General features: G+C 40.0%; 1 protein-coding gene and 1 pseudogene across 4 annotated transcripts in view; both read left to right on the top strand.

Moving 5' to 3' along the window:
- Positions 1 to 22,557, top strand: part of LOC130028043 (cytochrome P450 1A1-like) — a 59,917-nt gene that overhangs the window by 14,811 nt on the left and 22,549 nt on the right. The window contains exons 1-2 of one of the 4 annotated variants that reach the window (XM_056118796.1): positions 13,669 to 13,774; positions 14,158 to 14,296. The exons of 1 other annotated variant lie outside the window; for it this stretch is intronic. The gene's annotated coding sequence lies outside the window, so the exon portion shown is untranslated. Of the gene's footprint in view, positions 1 to 13,665; positions 13,775 to 14,157; positions 14,297 to 22,557 lie in introns of those variants that run through there. 2 more of the 4 variants (XM_056118797.1, XM_056118795.1) reach the window with 2 other exon arrangements.
- On the top strand, positions 3,813 to 3,898 carry LOC130028050 (uncharacterized; annotated as a pseudogene).

The following is a 22,557-nucleotide window of genomic DNA, read 5'->3' as shown; positions in this document are numbered from 1 at the left end:
AACCCCAAAACTCTGGGTCTTGGGATGGTAGAGGTGACTTGGGAGAAAGCAGCCAATCTCTCTCCTCCTGCCTCACGTAAGCCACTCATGGGGCCCACCGACATCAGAATGAGGCCGTGGCAGACACTCTTTAGTCAGGAACCAAAAGGACAGAGCTGAAGGAAAAACATATGCTCCACTTGAGGAGTCAGAGAGAAATAACAATAGACCATGGGGAATCGATGCATGAACATGGACTTCAGCACCAGTTATCTCCTACAGCAAAAAACTTGGCATTGATGAGTATCAGACTCACCAATCGGACAGACTAGTATATAATCTAAGGGAACAATGGCCAGACAGAGGGGAGGATTTGAATTGTTTGTGCTAAGTCTGCTTAAAGTGCTAAGTCTGCTTAAAGTAAAAAAAAAGAGGGGGGTTTGAATTTTTCCTTCATGGCAATATGAGGAGGAAGGGAGACAGATGGACTGGTTTTCCCTTTCATAATAGAATATCAAAATCAGGGTCGGGAGAGATAGTAGAGTATACAAGCTCTGATCCTGGCATCTCTTATTATCCACCAAGTCCCACCAGGAATGACTCTTGACCAGAGCCAGGAATAAATCCTGAACACTGTAGGTATGCCCCACCCAACACACACACACACACACACACACACACACACACACACACACACACAATAGTATAAAGATCTTATTAGGGATAATAATCTGTACTTATCTGTACTCAAAATGATTTTGCTATTTTTCAATTTTAGGAAAAGAGAAACCATGGATGTAAACTTAAAAGACAATCATTGATGTAATTATTTTTTAATAAGCAAAGCAGATGGAATGTCTCCATTGGGAGACACTAATGAAAGGCTTCTCTATTCTCAAGGGCAAAGCGTTGGTGACTAGGAAAAACTTAGAGTCCGAACTTTGGACAGTAATAAAGACTAGCTTGCTTTATCACTTTAAGACGTTTAATGTGTTATTGCACTAGTAAGTAACTGATGGGAAGTTTCTAATCACTACTCCAAAGCTACTCATATTACCGTAGTTCAGTATATTTGAAATAAATTTTGAGCTCCTCATACTCAAACTGGCAGGCTACCGAATGTAACCTGCCCACACGGCAGAGTCTGGCAAACTCCCCGTGGCGTAGCCAATATGCCAAATACCAGTAACAATGATGGGTCTCATTCTCCTAAAGAGCCTTGAATATAGCACTTTCTTAAAAATCTCAGGGCTAGGATGAAGGAGACGTTACTGGGGCCTGCTCGAGGCAATCGACGAATAACATACTCTACTAATTAACACTAACTTTATTTTCCGTGAGTAAACAATCGATGCTTTTGTCTATTTTTTTTTTTGCCACAATCAAGTTTAATGTTCTTTCATAAAAGCAACATTTTCTTGCTCTGGTAAAGTTTGTGTGGATTTTCTTTTCATCATTTTCAGATATTGTGTTTTAATACTTATAAATTCATAAGCAGAAAAGTTTCAGATTATGAAAATAATGTGTGAAATCCTCACTGGAATTTATTTTATAACTCCTCCTTTCCTCACGTCTCTCACTAGAGTATCTATGATTGTAATTCAACTTATACACTTACACAACTCTGCATTTATGCAAACAATTCATATGTATAAATAAAAATACACATTTTGCTTCTATTTATATATAAATAAAATGTGCATTTACATATAAACAATTTATATGTATAAAATAAAATATGCAGATTTTTATATTATTATTTGCAGAGTTTTTTTTACTCGACCTAAATCATCAAATATTTACTGATAGATTGACTTGAATAATAACTATATTAGATTTAGCATGTAGGTGTATTTGAGGGGTTTTCTATTATTTAGAACTAAAAGTAGTATTTTCATTTTGATCATTAGCATAATACTTGCCAGATTGTGAAAGAACTAGAGTATGTTTAATCTTCAGGTTGTGTTCATTATGCTCACAGAAGAGATACGGAGATAGAGAATATTGATTGAACCAGCACGAGACTTTGAATTAGCTTACGTGTTCATCTGACCTCATGGTGACTTGACATTTTTATTCGTAATCTAGAAGAACACATCCAAGCTATTGATAATATATCTCTTATTTCTAGAATTATTTGTATGTAGAGTAAGAGATTAGCTACAGTTAAGAACTTTTCTTTTTTTTTTTTCAAGTAGCAAATAATTGCATGAGCGATAGCACAGCGGGTAGGGCGTTCGCCTTACACGCGGCCAACATGGCCGACCCGAGTTCGATTCCTCCGCCCCTCTCGGAGAGCCCGGCAAGCTACCGAGAGTATTCGATATGCCAGACACAGTGACAACAAAGTCTCCAATGGAGACGTTACTGGGCCCGCTCGAGCAAATCGACGATCAACGGGAGGGCCTTTACCTTTTACCTTTTACTTTGGTAAAAGAAGGGATAAGAATATTGATTGAAAGATTTCAATTTCTGGTTTTCCTTGGACTGCTATTTATATTTTAAAAATTCACTTATTTTGTTCATTCTTATATTGATTTGGTTTTTTATTTATTTGGTCACACTCATGAGTGCTCAGGGTTTACTCCTGGTTCTGTGGTCAGGGATCATCCTGATAATGTCTGGCAGACCGTTCTCTGGTGCAGGGGCTTAAATCAGTGTTGGCCACATGCAAGGCAAACTCCTTCCCTATATTATCTCTCTGTCCCTAAACTGCTATTTTTAACAATAAGCATTTTCTGAAAATTACTGGTAACATTTTAGGTGTCTCCCTTTTAAATCTAGGAAACTATGAATCTGTGTATAAATTACCTATACCGGTTAGAGGAATTAAATCAAGTTAAAATAAAATTTTATTTTTAAGATGGTAAAGGAATTTTCTCCTTTAGTTATGAAAAATCCCTTCAGGAGAACGAAAAGAAGTGTATAGGGGTAGAACAAGGAACCGAACGTGCTATTTACTCTGCAACGAACTGAAGACCAAGTTTGGTGTCAATTTGTTGTGTAGTGAACTGCTACTCCTTCTGGTGGCGAGTGTAGGAAGTGCAGTTCTCAATAAAGCTCTGAGCTTGTTAGCCTTGACAAAAAAAAAATCACCAGTACTGTGCACTTGTATACTTCTTTTCATTTCCTTTTGTAAGCAGTGTATCGCTGACTCCAAATAGCTCTCTATTTATTGTATCTAGGCGTACATGCTAGAACTTGTGTTTCTTCATGAAAGGCAAGAGAGAGTTAGGTTAAGGTCAGATTAAACAACCCCAACTAAAACCTTTAAACATTTTATAGATGAGCAATTATTAACTTCGTTTTCACGAAAAAGTGGCATGATGTGGAATTTTTCCCGGGAGGTTTATCTGCAAAACTATTTCCATAAGTTTCCTTTCATTGCATATAGATTTAAATATTAAATGAGATACTCTTTTTTTTTTTTTTGCTTTTGGGGTCACACCTGGCGATGTTCAGAGGTTACTCCTGGCTCTGCACTCAGAAATTACTCCTAGCGGTGTTTGGGGGACCATATGGGATGCTGGGAATCGAACCTGGGTTGGCCACGTGCAAAGCAAACACCCTACCCGCTGTGCTATCGCTCAAGCCCCAGATACTCTTATTTTTGAAGGTTTAGAGTGTAAGCCGTCACTCTTCTGCTTTCCATTTGCTCGAGCGGGCCCAGTAACGTCTCCATTGGAGACTTTGTTGTTACTGTGGCTGGCATATCGAATACTCTCGGTAGCTTGCTGGGCTCTCCGAGAGGGGCGGAGGAATCGAACTCGGGTCGGCCATGTTGGCCGCTTGTAAGGCGAACGCCCTACCCGCTGTGCTATCGCTCCAGCCCCATCGCTTCTCGGCCTTTTGGCTAAGATCAAGTGTAGTATCTGCTTTCCATATAATTTATTATTATTTAAAATTTTCATAAATGTTAATTTTCTGTATTTCTAAGTTTAAAATTTCATGAGAGTAGATAATCTTATTTTGTTAATACTAGACCATTAATAAAACAGTGATAGACATTTAAGAAGTATTTTTGATGTTTAAACTCATCTGTTTAAAAATTTGGGGGAAGAGGTATACCAAGCAGTGCTCAGGACTGACTCCTGGCTCTATATTCAGGAATCACATCTAATGGTACTCAAGCCATCATTGAAATGCCAGGATCAAACCCAGGCTTGCCATGTGCAAGGTTAGTACCCTACCCGCTGTACTACCTCTGTCTCTAACTGATCTACATTAAAGGCAAGAGACTAAAGTATAGGATATAAATAAAGAGTTTCTCAAGATACTAAAACTTAACCTCAGACAAATATAATAGAGACAAGAAATAACACAGTTTGAAGAATGAGTAAACTGAACAGGATAACTCACTGGACGTGGTTAGTGAGGAGAAAGGAATGTGAAATTACCGAGCCTACAAGATTATGTACAGGAGATGACAGTTCTTTAGGGGAAAATTGGGCAGTCAGATGAAAAGTATAATGCGGATAGAAAATAGATTAAAGTCTTTCACCAAAGAGCTAAAATTGTTGAGGAACAATTAAAGGTATCTGATTAGAACCCAGGAAACAAATCAGACTTAGCTTTATGGTAGAGAAATGATACCTGAATGCTGAGCTTAGATAAGATTTCTGTGGCACAAACTCTAGATGCAGTAAGTAGAGCGAATTAAATTTTTGATTATTTTATGCATCTACAAATTGACCTTAAGCACTCTGTCCCATTCATAATTTATACATACATCTCAGTATGTCTGATGAAAAAGAAGATTCTGGGAGCTCACAATCTAGTTGGATTGGCAAGTGAAAAGTAAAAATTTATACATATGCAATATGTTCTCTTAGAAAGGAAGGAAACCCATTTTTCTTTTCCGGTTTTTAAAATTGAATCACCATGAGCTACAGTTAGAAAACTTTCATGTTTGAGTTTCAGTCTACAGTGACTCCACCAGTATAAAATTTCCACCACCAACATCCCCAGTACTTCCTTCTCCCATCTCAACCCTCCCCCTGCCTCATGGCAGACAACTTCCCTTTTACTCTCTCTCTACTTATGGGCATTATGGTTTGCAATACAGATACTGAGAGGTTATCATGTTTGGTCCTTTATCTACTATATTATCTATGGGAGATGGTAAACATCTCCCATCCCGAGCGATCCACCCAACCATCATTGTCTTAGTGATCCCTTCTCTATTCCAGCTGCCTTCTCCCCCAGCTCATAAGGCAGGTTTCCAATTGTGGAGCAATTTTCCTGGCCCTTGTCTTTACTGTCCTTGGGTGTTAGTCTCAAATTATGATAAAATTTATATTCCAGAAATTAGTGCAGTTATTTTATGTCTGTCCCTCTCTTTCTGACTCATTTCATTTAGCAAATACCCTCAATGACCATCAATGTATAAGCAAATTTCATGACTTCATCTTTCCTAACAGCTGCATAGCATTCCATTGTGTAGATGTACCAAAGTTTCTTTAACCAGTCGTCTGTTCTCAGGCACTTGGGTTGTTTCCAGATTCTGGCTATTGCGAACGGTGATGCAATGAACGTACAGGTGTAGATGTCATTTCTACTATGCTTTTTTGCACCCTCGGAATATATTCCAAGAGTATCCATTGATAAGCAAAGTTCATGACTTCATCTCTCCTTACAGCTGCATAGTGCTCCATTGTGTAGATGTACCAAAGTTTCTTTAACCAGTCATCTGTTCTACGGCACTTGGATTGTTTCCAGATTTGGCTATTGTGAAGAGTGCTGCAATGAACATATAGGTACAAATGTCATTTCTACTGTGCTTTTTTGCATCCTCTAGGATATAGTCCCAGAAGTGGTATTGCAGGGTCATATGGAAACTCAATTTCTAGTTTTTGAAGGAATGTCCATATTGTTTTGTTCATGATTGGGTTTCAGTAATACAATGTGTTTTTGTTTGTTTGTTTTGTTTTGTTTTTAAATTTTATTGAATCACCGTGAGATAGTTACAAGCTTTCACATTTGGGTTACAATCACACAATGATCAAACACCCATTCTTCCACCAGTGCACATTCCCCACCACCAATATCCCTCGAATACCCTCCCTTTCCCACCCTCCCCCTGCCTCCATGAGGCCATCATACCTTGTCCTTTACTTTCTGCACACATCTCCCATCCAGACCAATTCCTCTAGCCATCATTTTCTTAGTGATCCCTTCTCTGTTCCAGCTGCCTTCTCCCCTTTGCTCATGAGGCAGCCTTCCAGCTACGGAGCAATCTACCTGTCCTGTGTATCTACTATCCTTAGGTGTCAGCCTCATGTTATGTTGTTTTACACTCCACAAATGAGTGCAGTCCTTCTATGTCTGTCCCTCTCTTTCGGACTCATTTCACTTAGCATGATACTCTCCTTGTTTATCCATTTATAAGCAAAGTTCATGACTTCATCTCTCCTGACAGTTGCATAGAGTAGGACAACGGTTTAACACCTGTTCCTTCAGCATTATACTACATTTCCCACTACCAATTTTCCCCATTTCCCTCCATCTACACCCCGCAGTCTGCCTCTATGGCAGACACTTTCTCTCTCTCTCTCTCTCTCTCTCTCTCTCTCTCTCTCTCTCTCTCTCTCTCTCTCTCTCTCCATGCGCGCTTTTTTTGTGTCTTTTTACTCCTCTTTCTTGCTCTTTCTCTTTCCTTTTGAGAATTATGGTTTGCAATACAGGGACTGAAACGTTATTATTTATAATCCTTTACCTACTTTCAGCACTCAGATCTTGTCCGGAGTGATCATTTTCAACTATCATTGTCATAGTGGGCCATTCTCTATCCTAATTGCTAAGAGTACACAGATTTTTTTTTAAGTGAATTTAGGATAAATATGGTTTTTATTTGTAAATCTCGTTTTTGCTTTTAGTGATACTCATGACCATACCATCTATGATAATGTGCAAAACCAATTGATTATTGTCCAGGTTTCAATTTATATCATGCAAAAATATTAAGAAAACTTAGGCCAAAATAAAGTTTTAAAAATTAATATTAAGTCATGCTACAATTTTTTAATCTAATATGCCAAACTTGTGGTAATTAGAATGGAATATTTCATAAAAGCTATTACCCATGGGCAGTTTTCAGGCATTAAATTTTTGGAATCAAGCGAAGTTTGATTTTGATATTTATATTAAGTTATTTAGAAAATAATTGTGGGTTCCTGGGCTGAGATCTCCAAGCCTGCTTGGATTGGGACTGGGCCTTCTCCACCCAGACCCCCCATCTTCCAGTAGGTAGGCGTCACACCCACCAGCTGCCGCCAGCGCCAGCTTGGTCCCATCAATGGCCAAGACGCAGAGACTATAAAACCCAGTTCCCGGAAGCGTGCGGCGGACATCTTATTATCTCATTTTTCCTTTGGAGAACCTGACAGACTACTGAAAGCATCCTGCCTGCACAGCAGCATCTGGCAAACTTCCTGTGTCATACTCGACATGCCAAATACCAGTAACAATAATGGGTCTCATTCTCCTAACCCTGAAAGAGCATTGAATATGGCTCTTCTAAAATCTCAGGGCTAAGAAGAAGGAGACGTTACCGGTGCCTGCTAGAGGCAATCGACAGACAACAGGATGATCGTGATTTAGAAAGTAACTAGTGAAACCTGAAATGCTGCAGAAGAGAACTGATTCTCTTATATTCTGTAACAAATTTTTTAGTGAAGTAAAACCGGTTGGGAGATAAATGCACTGTAGCACTGTCCTCCCGTTGTTCATCGATTTGCTCGAGCGGGACCAGTGATGTCTCCATTGTGAAACTTGTTGTTACTGTGTTTGGCATATCGAATACGTCACGGGTAGCTTGCCAGGCTTTGCCGTGCGGACGAGATACTCTCGGTTGCTTGCCGGGCACTCCGGGAGAGGCGGAGGAATCGAACCCGTCTCAGCCAGTCCAGCCGTGTGCAACGCAAATGCCCTACATCTGTGCTATCACTTCAGCCCAGGAGACAAATAAGCTAGTAAAATTTGGAGTCAGTCCTAGACATACCAAATTAAATTGGAAAAGTTTCTATTAATCTAATTTTCAAATTGAATAATGAATATTAACACATGCTTCCTATAATAGGTTAAAGTCTGATGTTATCTGCTTTCCTTATTTCACATTTTATTATGTGGCAAATTTTAGAGCAAATTACTAACCTCTGTTAAATCTATTCTTAAGAAAATATGTAACTATTTTAATAAGTCGAAGGGACAATATAGGCTTCCAATGTGCAAGTTCAAATCCCAGCCCCAACATAAATTGGCTATAAATATGATAACTGCAAACTAACATTTGGAAGTCTACATAACTTGAACATAAATTATAGGGAACTGCTAAACAAACTCCTATTTTAAAATATGATAACAAAAGCCTCATAGAAAAATGACAATGATTGAAGATTTCTTTTCCTTTTTAAAAAAGAAACATTATTGGGCAGCTTGATTAATAGCCGAAACAATGTTTATTTAATGATTTTTTAAAAAAATCTGCGTTTCCTTCCCTACCCTTTTCTTGACAGCTTGTGACTTACAATACCTTTAAGGAGAGTTTTATTGGTACAATGTTCTAACACCATCCCCACAACCAGAGTATCCACTGCTTTTCCCAATGACTCCTCCCATTTGGTCTTTATCCCTCAGATAAGCAAAATTTTTATTTATTTTGGTGAAGCAAGATAGTTGTGGGGGTTTTTTTTTTGAAAATTATTTAGAAATATGTGAAGGGAGAGAAAGGGAAAAGTGTGTATTCAAGAGAGAACATGGGTTTCTATAGAGTAGAAATAGGTAAGTAGAGAACATCAAGATAAGCATGGAAAATATGCATTATTTCTTAAGTAGGAAGACTAATAAGGATCAATTAACCTTACAAAAAGCATGTTTTTAAGTCTACGCAATTTGAGCCAGAATGGTTTTATTAAAAATAGAATAGATGCTCTCTAATGACAGTATCAGGAAACTGAATAAAATAGCAAGAAAAACATCTTCTTAGAAGTAATGAATCATTCTTAGAATGAAGAAATTATTTTCTCTTGAGTGTTTTTTCTTCAGTTCTCTAAATTGAGTCACTGTTTTCTCAGAACAAACCCAGAACTATTAATACAGTCAATACCCCTGAAATTTAAGTAGACTTTAAAATTGTTTCATAAACAAAGTGATTTCAATATTTATTTAAGAAAATTTAAAATACCCAAATATGGCAAAGAGAATCCCAGCTTATAAAACTCTAAAATGTTTAGCAGTGATATACAAATGAAGGATTAAACCAAATGTGTATATAATATATTTAGAAATAAACAAAGGAAGATTCTCAGGATAAACTTCACAATATGTTCAAACTTTCATTATACCATCATTTCATAAAAATGTAAAACAAATAAATAAATAAGTTGGAGATGTATTATCGTAATATGGGCTGAAAAAGGCAAAGTGTAAAGAATTGTAATTTCTACCTTCAGAATTTCAGAAATTTTTCTTTTTGGTGCTATTGAGTTAAAAATGCACACAACATAAAATTTATAATTTTTCTATTTTTCAATGTTCTAGTTTAGCAGTATTAAGGGCATTCAATTGGTCCTGATTAAAAGAAATAGAAAAAACTTATAAATGGAAAAAATCATGTTTTTATTAAAATAACTAATGTTGGTAAAATGGCCAACCTCTTAAGCATAACAAAGATTTAATGCAGTCCCTATGAAAATTCCAGTGAAATTCTTCAAGGATCACAGAACAAATATTAGTAAAATTTGTGTTAAACCATAAGATTCCCAGAAGAGTCAAGGAAATCTTGGAGAAAAATAACACAGGCATTGTATTCACTGACTTTAAAGTATATCATATGCTTTATCATAATTTTATCATAAAGTTATAGTAATCAAAACTTTATAACAGTGAAGCAAAAGCAGACTTTTAGACCAATAGAATAGAATTGTAATCTTAGAAGTAAACCCTTTGATATGTAGAAAGTTCATAACGAGTGAACAGCATACACATAGAGTGGAGGAAAGAAAACCTCTCAAAAAATGGTGTTGACAAAGCTAGTTAGTTACATACCAAATCATGAAGTTGAACCACAACCTCATACAATAAAAGGTAAAGGTAAAGGTAAAGGCCCTCCCGTTGATCGTCGATTTGCTCGAGCGGGCCCAGTAACGTCTCCATTGGAGACTTTGTTGTTACTGTGTCTGGCATATCGAATACTCTCAGTAGCTTGCCGGGCTCTCCGAGAGGGGCGGAGGAATCGAACTCGGACAAAATTAAATTCAAAACCCTTGATGTTATACCTAAATCCATAAAATACAGAGAAGAAAACATAGGAAGATTTTTTTCTTGATATTGACTTCAGAGGTATCTTCAATGATCAAACTCCATTGTGTTTGACAGAAAAATTAATAGGACTATGTCAAACTAAAGTCTTCTGCACTGTAAAAGCAACCATGACTAAAATGAGAAGACACCTTATTTTATGTGAAAAATTATTTGCAAACCAAGCATCTGACAGAGGACTAATATCAAATATATATACTTACAAAACAACAAAAAGAAAACCCCATCAAAAAACAAAAGGAACTGAATAGACACTTCTTCAAAGAAGACATATAGACAGACAACAGAAAATTGGAAAAATGTTTGTCACCATTGATTATTAAGTAAGTGCAAATCATAAAAACAACGAGATGCTATGTTAAAATGAGAATTATCAGTATACAAAAGGCCACAAATAAGTCTTGGCAAGGATATGGAGAGAACTTTAGTACATTCTTGGTGTGAACACAAATTAGTGCAGCATTTATGGAATATGGTATGGAGATTATTTGTAGAAATAGACTACCAAGGAGGTAATTCAAAAGGTTTAGTACCCATATTTAACATACAGGGTACCCCAGAGCGTGCAGAAGTGTTAGGTGCTCTTCAAAAGTGTTAGGGATAGCTCCAAAGTAGGTTAAATGTGGCAGAAAAACCCACAACCCCATAAAAAAGAATACAATAGTATATCAAGTAGTACTACTCCACACAGAGGATATGAACACATTATTAAAGAACATATCTGCACTCCTATGTTTATAAGAGCATTATTTATAATAGCCCAAACATGAAATCTCTCTAAAGCCAGCTGCAGATAGATGATAACCGATGAGGAAGGCTTTGGGATACACACTCAATAGAACACAGCTGTGCCATTGAAAAAAAATTCAAGGGTGTCTTTTTAAAAATATTTGTTTAGTCACACCCAGAGGTGTGGCTTGCCCCTGGCTCACTCCTGGTTCTGCGCTCAGGTATTACTCTTGGACTAGAGGGACCTTGTGGGATGTTGGGGATTGAACCCAGCTGGGCTGCGGGCAAGGCAAGCACCTGTCCAGTATGTCTGGTGGGAAAGTGTGCCTTTGGGAACACAATGGATGAATCTTAAGGTGACTATGAGAAGTGAAACAGTAAGGAAATGAAAAATGCTCACCAGATGGTTTCACTCATAAGTGTGTGATAAACAAAGAAATTAAACTGGTGGAGGAAAAAAGAACCCTCACTTCTAGAGTCAGTAGTTTTGTGACCAAAACATTGTGGTTATGGTGACAGAGGAGGAAGAGAGGGTGTGAGGAACGTTACAGAAGACAACACTAAAACTTTGGTGGTGGGTGCTTGAGTTTTAAACACATTCAGAGGGAAAAAAATTATCCCACTGTTTGCCTTGCGCTTGGCCAATCCAGGTTCGGTCTTGGCTTTCCATAAAGTCCCTTAGGCACTGCCAGGAGTAATTCTTTACTGCAAAGCCAGGAATAAGCCCTGAACACCAACAGATGTGGCCCCCAAACCTATATAAATAAATAACAAAATAAACAAAATGACACCCTGAAATCCTATTATACTATAGGATCCAGAGAGAATATAGTGGGTAGACACTTGCATTGCATGCATCTACCCTTGGTTTGGTCCCCAGAACCACATATAATCCCCTGAACTCCACCAAGAATGATACCTGAGCAGAGATTAAGGAGTAAGCCCTGACCAGTGGGGTGTAGCCCAAACACCAAAAACAAAACAAAAAAACAACAAAACCCAAAACATACTAACTGATGATAATATTTTTCAAAACTTACCTCAAATCTTTGAGTCTTCATGGGTCCTGGAATTTCAAAGATTTAAATGGAAAGTCCATTAATGGAGTAAAAGAGGACTCAGCACTGCACTACCAGAGTGACCCTTTTGGTTCCCAGTACTTCAGTGACTGAGCAATCCCACACCTCAGGCCCTAGCATTGAAACCAAGGCCACATATCTCCAAGACTCCAAGAATAGCCACAGACTTCCTGAACACTGCTTCAAAACTACAAGTCATTACCCTAGCAGTAGGTGGAAAATTAACTAAACTTAAGGTAGAAACTATCACTTACCCTAGTTGAGCAGAAGTGCATTGACACTGATGGAAATGTTCTTTTAAATCCAAACTGTGACTGACTATCACATGTAAAAGTTAACTGTTCTAGTAGCATCTAAAAATATACAAAAATAGACCTAAAGCAGTTAGTTACTTGTGCCAATTCTTAATAGCAAGCCTTAATTGCCGTCTGCCAAAAAAACATAATTTTAAATGAGTCAGTCTGGAATTTCCTGGTCAACATTGGTGAGATAATGTGTATTACAACCCTCTGAGATCCATTACAATCCCTGACTTCCCCTAAGGAAGGGGGCTTTGCCTGAAATAACATTCTAATTTGTTTTAGACTGGTGGTATTCAACGTTTAATACTTTACCAAGGCACTTATTCCAGACCAGTTGTGGAAAACCACTGTCAGCTAAATTGCAACCTTTTTTTAGAGCAGTGTTTCTCAACTGGGGACCCTAGGTCTGCTCTGAGAGCCCCCAAGATCTTCCAAGGGAGCACATGTGAAAACCACTTAATCGGGAAGAGGTGTTGTAGGAAATTAGGGAACCAACTGCTAGATTAGGAGAGGGGTGAAAGAACCCTAATATTGAGAAACACTATTTCTTAGCTTTCTTCCCTTCTTCCTGCAAGTCGGAATGCTGTTGAATTCACGTATCGCTTGCAAAATCCATTCTATCTTCACATTTATTGGGGTTAATTCTGTTCTTTCCTTCTTCCTTTCTTTGAACAGCGTGACAGTAAAACACTCCTACTGATGAAGACTCCAGAGGATTCTAGTACATGCATCTGAGAAAGGGCACCACAGTTCACTGTTTTGTTTAGTTTTAGTCATTTTCTCCAACTAAGGTCTTGCTAGCCAGAGAAGCCAGTGCGTTCTGTTGTGGCATGCCATTGGCTTTGCTGAGAGAATCTGACATTCCCAGTAAACATAGCAACAGCACAAACCTACTATTCTACTTTTATTCTTCCCCTCTCTTTGCCGCTTGCTGTATTTCTCTCCAAGCTATCATTGCTTGATGCTACTATCTGAAAAAAAATTAAAAAAATGTTTTCCATTCATCCTTTTCCTGCCTTGCTTCACCCCCGCCAGATCAATTTTCCTCCTACCCTTTCCAAAACTCCTTGTTCCAGAAGTGCTCACTCCCTTCTGCTTGCCCTGAAATTTCCCAGTTTCGTGAACTCATTCTGGCAGCTGTCCATTCCGACCAGTCTCCTGTTCACCTTGAATGCCCTAGTCCGGTTCTAAACTCCTCCCTGCACAGATCCAAGGTCCACCCCCTTTGTCTTCCTTCGCAGAAAGTTCTCTCCCAGCCTTTCCCAGGTACAGTTAGTTACTGCCTACGATTCTCCCAGTGTCTGCAGATTTCTGTGGTTAGATCCCTCAGGCTGATTCCTCCCTGTGACCTGCGAGACTCCATTGCAGGTGAGTCTCCCAAAACCTCATTGTTATTGGGCTGCATGCAGCGTTAGTTGATCTATTTAACAAATTGTTTCTTCCCGAAGGGTCTTAACCCGGAATGCCCTGTTGAGGTGTTTCAGAAAACACACCCACCTTTCCTCTCAACATTTGGATTTAATCGCTCTAGGCAGGATTTGAATATGGTTATCAGCCAGCCCCTCAGAAAAGTCTGCTGCTTATGTGTTCAAGTTTGGCAATTGTTAGAAAAACTTAAGCTTAGTAAATGTTCTGCTTGCTTCACTCATTTCAGAAGAGGTATGCATTTACCTGGAATCTTTTGACGGTGAGGAATATATATCCTTAGGAAGCCTTCAAGCTCCTAACTCATAGTCCTTGTTTATTCCCAGCAAGATATCAGAAACAGAATGTACCTTCGGAATTCCTGAGGAATTTGGCAGTGTTTCAGTGTCTTGAAAAATGCCCAAAAGGATTTCATTAAAAAATAAAAAACACCGTCGAAGGACTTCGGCTGAAAAGGAACCCAAGGTGATAGCATAATATTAAATCACAACTGTGGGTGAATGATTAACTGGTCTGGAAACTGGAGTAATACTTTTGCAGCCTAACTAAGTTTTCTATGCACAGGAAATGGCTATATTTTCTTTTCTAGCTTTGCTAATTAGAAGTTGGAGATTGCTTTCGAAGTCTTCTGGGCAGAAAGGATGATTTTACAAGTGAGGAAATTGAGGCCAAGAGATATAGTGGTTTAATGAAATTCCCACAATTAAATAAAAGAGGAAGGCGGAAAACCCAATAATTTTTCAGGGTTTGAAATTTATTTCAACACAGCCACTTCTACCCATCAGCATTCTGTTTTGAAATTCCTCTAGAATCTATCAGTGTGCAAACCGCCTTTGAAATGGCGGTTGTCAAAGTCCCAAAAGAAGTGAGATTTTGTGGAGTAAAATAACACTTGTTATAGGCCAATTATTGGTGTTTGGTATTAAGATCAAAAACATGGGTTTTGAAAAGCAAGTGAAGGTTAGTGATTAACCTTGGATCTGGCACATAATAATAGTAAAAATAAAAGTCGCAGTTATTATTAATGATTAGGTTTTATATAATTATCACATTATATAAGAAAAATGCCAATAAAAAATAAAAGAAAAATGCCAATGAAGCCCTCAACTATTTTCTTTCTAATCAGTGAGAAAAAAGATGTTTCATATATTGTAGCTGTTGCATTGTTTAGAGACAAACTTTTTTTTAAATGTGTATTTGGATTTTTTCCATAAAAACTCCAACTTTCACTAGATTTTTATTGAAATATTATTGCATATAACATAATATAGGTTTTATATCTGCATAATTGAAAATTAAATCATGTGGGGGCTGGAGCAATAGCACAGCGGGTAGGGCGTTTGCCTTGCACGCAGCCAGCATGACCGACACAGGTTCAATTCCCAGCATCCCATATGGTCCCCTGAGCACCGCCAGGAGTAACTCCTAAGTGCAGAGCCAGGAGTAACCCCTGTGCACTGCCAGGTGTGACCCAAAAAGAAAAAAAAAAATTAAATCATGTGTCTTGCTTGTTCTGAAATCTACCCACTGCTTCCAGCCTTTAGAGATGATTCTCCTTTCTTGACTCATTATAGTAACTAATTGGGATTAGAGCACAAATATTCATTATTATTTTGTTTAATCAATTTATTTTTAATTTTTAAATCTATAAACCCATATAAGTGGAATCATAGGCTTGCCTTTTTACACTAGAGTTTATTTCAATTAGCTCAATGACCCCGAGGTCCACACATGTTATTGTTATGTTATGGCAGGATTTCATTTTGATAACCAAATAGTATTCTTTTTATACACTCAGCAGTTGACAGTAATTCAGGATGTTAACATTTCTTGACTATTATAAGTGCCTTGGTAATCATGGGTCCCAAATATCTTTTTGAATTAGCATTTTTGTATTTGGGTGTGAACACCTAAAAGTGAAACTAACTGGAACACAAAGAATTTCAACTTTAGGTTTTTGAGAAATCTATTTCTGTTTTCACTTGCTCGGCCAGTGGCGTGGCATCTTTGAAGATACCATTAGCTTCAATGTCATGGAGGGTTTTGCCAACTTTCTCTTCAATGTACCTTATGGTTTCTGGTCTGATGTTGAGGTCTTTAATCCATTTTTATCTTACTTTTGTACATGGTGTTAGGCAGAGTTCTGAGCCTATTTTTTTGCATGTAGCCGTCCAGTGATGCCAACACAATTTATTAAAGAGGCTTTCCTTACTCCACTTCACATTACTTGCACCTTTATCAAAGATTAGATGAGCATATGATTGAGGGAGATGTCAGTGTATTCAACCCTGTTTCATTGGTCTGCAGTTCTGCCTTTGTTCCAGTACCATGCTGTTTTAATTATTACTGCTTTGTAGTACAGTTTGAAGTTCGGGAGGTTGATTCCTCCCATATCTCCATCCTGATGGCACAAATTCACTTTCCCACCAGCAATATTCTTAGGGCTTCCCTTCTCTCCAGATCCTCTTTAATTTATTTTGTTCTTTCCTTTTGGTTAGTAACTTTATTTTCATAGATAGGGAATGATGTCTCATTATTTGGTTTGTATGTACCCAATAATAAGAGATGATCAGTATCCTTCCATGTGCCATTTGGATGTCTTATGTCTTCTTTGGAGAAATATATATTTAGATATTCACTTTTTCTGGGAGCACTGGTGCATGGAGGGGATCTGGGTGCCATCTGCATCAGTGCTGCACCAACTGGACCACGTGCTCCATGCTGCAACATGACAGTGAGGAGCTTCTTAGGCATAGTGCTACAGTCAAGTGGCAAACTATCAGTGATGTAAAAGGAAACTGGCCAAGATGTTTCTGAGATGCTGCAACCAATAGACGTGGGAAGGGAAGCTTAAGGTCAATAAGCACAGCAGCTTGGAGTTGACCAGGAACAGAGTAGAACAAAACCAGTTAGAACCTGACAATCCCCCTGTACCTGTGTTCCACTACTTATTTGGTGAGTGGGGGAGGTGGGATGCTCCAGTCCTGGGTACTCTTACTGGTGCTCAGCCAATCAGGTCAGATGGATGCTGGAAGATAACAGGGCCATCCTCATAGTGCAAAGGGATCTTTAGTGCTACACTGGCAGTGTTGGGGGATGCAGGGGTGGGGGAGGACAGGACATGCAGTGTGGAGGAGGATGGAACTCAGATCCTTGCACTTGCGAGGCATGAGCCCCAATTTTTGAGACATCTTCCTGGTTTTCCATCATTTCTAACTTTCTGTTTTCAATTACTTTTGTGCCCTAAGAGTTTTTGTATATTTTGGACAAATGATGGGCAAGTATTTTTTACCAGTTGTTGGATAAATGATGTGCAAGTATTTTTAAATAGTCCATGGAATATATTTTTATTTTGAGGCAATTTTCTATTGGTATGCAGAAGTTATTGTAATCTCATCTTTGCTTTTGTTTTAATTATGAGTGGAATGAAGTCTCCAAACACAACTCTAAGACTGATATCAGGGAACATATTACAAGCATTCTCTTTGTATTTTATGACTTTTTTATGTAGGAGTACTGCTATTTATTCAGCCACTGATTAGCTGATTGAATTGGGCATGAACTCCACCTTAATTTTTTATAATTTTATTTATTGAATCACCGTGAGAGCAGTTACAAAGCTATTGGGTTTAAATCTCAGTCATACAATGAAACACCCGTACCTTCACCAGTGCCCATACTCCACTCCAAAAAACCTCAGTATACCCACATCCTACACCCTCCCCTTAACTAAGAGGCAGATGATTTCCACATTAGTCTCTCTCTATTTTGATTACATTCAAGATTTTGACACAAGACCCACCATTATTATTTGGGATTTTATCCCAACACTCAGATCTGCTGAAAAGGCAACAATAGACAATTTGTTTTGTATTGCTGGTTATGAATAACATATGATGTTGTGTGGCTGCAGTAGTGACTGTGCGATTTTGAAATTTCAAAATTTTAACAATTAAATCTGGAGGGATTTCTGCCAAAACCTGCTGGGTTCCGAGATTTGTTCCTGAGTCTCTAGGATCATGGCTGTTAAGCAGCTTGATTACGAGCCAGAAAGGCCATTCATGGGCGGCGAATCGGGGTCTAGTTGGGACAGGGAGGAAAGGGCCAGCTATATCCCCATCCATGTGTCTCATCACTGAGGGCCCAAACCTGACTTCAATGGCCTCTGGAGGATGGTGGTCACCGAGCCTCCTAGAGGGAGCAGGTGGAGGGACAGTACCCTTTTCCCCCTGGAATGGCCTGACAACAGTAACCTACTGGAGGTCCAATGCATTTCTGCCAAAAGCCACTAGGTTCCGATCTGAGTCTCTGGGATCATGACCGTTATGCAGCTTGATCAGGAGCCAGAGAGGCCATTCATGGATAGCAACTCGGGGTCTTTTTGGGACAGGGAGAAAAGAGTCAGCTCCACTCCCATCCGGTGAAGCCCCACATGTCTCGTCACTGTGGGCCCAAACCTGACTGTCCAGTGGCCTCTGGAGGATGGTGGCCACCGGGTTAGCAGGGCGAACAGGCCAAGGCGCAAAACCTATTCCCACCTGGGGTAGCCAGCAACCTACTGCAGGAACTGGACACATTTCTGCCAAAAGCCGCTGGCTTCTGCGATTTGTTTCTGAGTCTCTGGGGTCATGGCCATTTAATGGCTTGATCAGAAGCCACAGAAGCTTTTCTTTGATGGCGACTCGGGGTCTCATTGGGATGGGAGGGAAAGGGCCAGCTCCACACCCATGAGGCCCCACGTGTCTCATCATTGCAGGCCCAAACCTGACCATCCAATGTCCTCTGGCAGATGGTGGCCACCGAACTGCCTAGGACAAGCAGGCAGAGGGACAGCACCTTTCCTCACTGGGGTGACCCGGCGACACTAACCTACTGTGCGGTCCAGACGCATTTCTGCCAAAAGCCCCTGGATTTTGAGATTTATTTCTGAGTCTCAGGGATCATGGCCGTTAAGCAGATTGATCAGGAGCCAGAGAGGTCATTTGTTGGCGGTGACTCAGGGTCTCGTTGGGATGGGAGGGAAAGGGCCGGCTCCACACTCATCCCATGAGGCCCCGCGTGTCTTGTTACTGCAGGCCAAATCTGAGTGTCCAACGGCCTCTGGCAGATGGTGGCCACCGAGCCATCAAGGGGGAGCAGGTAGAGGGACAGCACCCTTTCCCCCCTGGAGTGGCCCGGCAACAGTAACCTACTGCGGGTCTGGATGCATTTCTGCCAAAAGCCGCTGGGTTTCGAGATTTGTTTCTGAGTCTCAGGGATCATGGCCATTAAGCAGCTTGATCAGGAGCCAGAGAAGCTGTTCATGGGCCACGGCTTGGTGTCTCGTTGGAATGGGGAGGAAAGGGCCAGCTCCACCCCCATGCCATGAGGCCCCAAGTGTCTCGTCACTGCGGGCCCGAAACTGACTGTCCAGTGGCCTCTGGAGGATGGCAGCCACCAGGCCGTCAGGAGGAACAGGCCAAGGCACGAAACTATTCCCACCTGGGGTGGCCTAGCGCCTATAACCTATTGCAGGGACTGGACACACTTCTGCCAAAAGCCGTTGGGTTTTGAGATTTCTTTCTGAGTCTCTGGTGTCATGGCTGTTAGCAGTTCGATCAGGAACCAGAGAGGCCATGCCTCCAATTATATAGCTGAGCCAGAGGTGGTTTGTGGGTGTGTCTCCCACATACCTAACTTTTGGCTGTTTACTTTCTTGGTAAACTTTTCCCCAAGTTTTTGGGGTCTGGCCAAAGGCACAGCAGCCATTTGCGGGAATCTGGAAGTTGAAAGCACCATTAGGCTGCTGATGCACTTGCCTCACAGGTACAGATCGACCTGCTGGCGGCACCATACCCTTATGTATTTTATGACTTTAGGTCTTCCTACATTGAGGTCTTTACTGAATCTTTAATTAAGTTTTAAATATGGTGCTAGACTATGGCCTATTTTCATTATTTTGCCAGTGGCTAACCAGTTTTCTTAGTTCAATTTTTAAAAGATAATTTCCTTGCTCCATTGTGGATTATTAATCCTTGTAGTCATACATTAGCTTTTCATTATGTGGTGTTACTGCTGGGGTCTCACTTATTTTCTATTGATTTATTTGTGTTTTTATTGCAATCCATACTGCTTTATTACTGCTACTTTGTACGGAAGGGAGCATGGTATCTATATATCATAATATATGTGTTATTTTTCCCTCCCTGGGGAATAATTTTGATATTGGAGATCTTTTGTAGTTTCAAATAATTTTCATAGTTTTATTTATTTATTTTTTTTAAATTTATTTATTTATTGAATCACTGTGGGAAAAGTTACAGAGCTTTCGGGTTTAGGTCTCAGTCATGTAAATATCAAACACATTTCCCTTTTCCAATACTTATTTTTAACCCCGAACCCCAATAGACCCCCACCTCCCCCCACCCCTCCCAATTCTTGTGAGGCAGATGAGTTCTAGTTAATACTCTATCTACTTTGACTAGATAGATTGTTTCGATAGAAGATGCACAATTATTGTTTAGAGTTTACAACCCACCCCCCACAATCAGATATGCTGAAACAGCGTTGTGAAATGATTTGCTTTCTATAACTTGGTTTAAGAATAAAATGATGTTGCGCGGCCGCAATAGCGGCCGCGTGGTTTTGAATTTCTGCTATTTTACTTATTGACCCTGGAAGAATTTCTATTAAAAGTTAGATAGTTAAGAGATTGGTTTCTGTGCCCTGGAGTCGTGGCCGTGCCGGAGAGCCGCTCGTGGGGGGCAGCCAGTGACCTCGGTGGGGCGTGGGGGACGGCCCACAAAGCCCCCCTTCCCATGAGGTCCCCGCCGCTCCCGCCGAGCCCGGCTCAAACCGGCTGTCCACAAGGCTCCCGTGCTCATAGTTTTAAAAAAATTTCAGTGAAGAATATTTTGGGGACTTCAATGTGAATCTTATTGAATCAATACATTGCTTTAGATACGTTGCCATTATAGTTTTTGAATTTAAAAACAAATAATTTATTAAAGTAAAGGAGGGTGAAAGAGGCAGGGATGTTCCCAGATTATGGGAGGCATCTCTTGAAGCAGGATCAGAGAAAGCTGAAACCATTCCACTTTTTGACAGATAGGTCTGTCAGCATGTCTTTCTTGAATTCAAAGGAGAAGGGGTGGTAAAGCAGAAATGAGACAATTAAAATGATTACCTTCTTTCGTCTATCTCCTAGACTATTCATTCAGTCATCCAGTAATTGGGTAGAGACTAGGTCATCCAGTCTATCAGGCACCACCTTTATTGGGCCCTTTTTTATGGCATTCTATGCTAATATTTCTTAGGACCATATTCCTCATCTCATTCTACAAACTCCCCCTGCCCCTTTTATTTCTCCCCTACTTAGCAGAGTGATAGCGCAGTGGATAGAGCGTTTGCCTGGCACACGGCCTACCCGGGTTCAATTTTTCCGTCCCTCTTGGAGAGCCAGGCAAGCTACTGAGAGTATCCCGCCCACACGGCAGAACCTGGCAAGCTCCCTGTGGGTTATTTGATATACCAAAAACAGTAACAACAAGTCTCCCAATGGAGACGTTACTGATGCCCGCTCGAGCAAATTGACGAACAACGGGAGGACAGTGCAACAGTGCAGTGATATTTGGCAGTTAGCTCCAACTATTGCAGGGGAATGGGGGTAAACAGGAGTCTGTCATGAGCATCTGACTTCTCTATGGAAGTCAGATGAAATGTCCAGTCGGTGCTGCTTCAGAATCTGTACCTTAAAGAATTTTGAATAAGCAGCAATTTTTTAAAGGTGTTTAAGAGGCATAAACCAGGGCTGGAGCGATAGCACAGCAGGTAGGGCGTTTGCCTTGCACACAGCCAACATGGCTGACACAGGTTTGATTCCCAGCATCCCATATGGTCCCCCGAGCACCACCAGGAGCAATTCCTGAGTGCATGAACTAGGAGTAACCCCTGAGCATCGCCAGGTGTGACCCAAAAAGCAAAAAAAAAAAAAAAAAAAAAAAAAAGAGGCATAAACCAAACACTTTGGGCTGAAGTGATAGCACAGCAGTAGGGTGTTTGCCCTGTGCACAGCCAGCCCTGCTGAGCCGGGTTCGATTCCTCCGCCTCTCTCGGGGAACCTGGCAAGCTACTGAGAGTATCTTGCCCGCACGGCAAAGCCTGGCAAGCTACCCGTAATGTATTCAATATGCCAAACACAGTAACAACAAATCTCACGATGGAGACGTTACTGGGCCCTCTCGAACAAAATCGATGAATAACGGGAGGACTGTGACTGTGACCAAACTAAACACTTTAGTTTGGGTAAGAAATAGAAAGACCTAAAACTATCCTTAATGTAGTTCTTTGATTAGTTCTTTGATTGGTGGGTTCAAATCCAGTATTTGAGAGTATTTACCCCCCTTGTCATGTGACTCAGACATGCAGAGAAGGGTATGGGTGTCCCTGTAGAGAAGCTAGGAAAGTGGGGCATTGTGCCATTTTAATTGTGCTATTTCTTCTAATCCACAACTACAGTGTATCTTTCTACCACTTTGTGTTTTCTTCGATTTCCTTCAACAATGACTTATAGTTTTCCATGTACAATTATTTTTCCACTCTTAGGGCAAATTTATTCTAAAGGTTTTAATTTCAATTCAATTGTAACTAAAATTGTGCTAATGATTTCTCTTTCTGCTAGCTCATTGATTGCATATATAAAAGTAACATATTTTTGTATATTATTTTTCTTTGTCTTTTGTTTTGGG

This window comes from Sorex fumeus, unplaced genomic scaffold (assembly GCF_029834395.1).
Source record: "Sorex fumeus unplaced genomic scaffold, SorFum_2.1 ptg000038l, whole genome shotgun sequence".
Classification (NCBI taxonomy): Eukaryota; Metazoa; Chordata; class Mammalia; order Eulipotyphla; family Soricidae; genus Sorex; species Sorex fumeus.
Note: the sequence above shows the minus strand (reverse complement) of the source record. Positions and strands in the feature narration are given on the sequence as shown.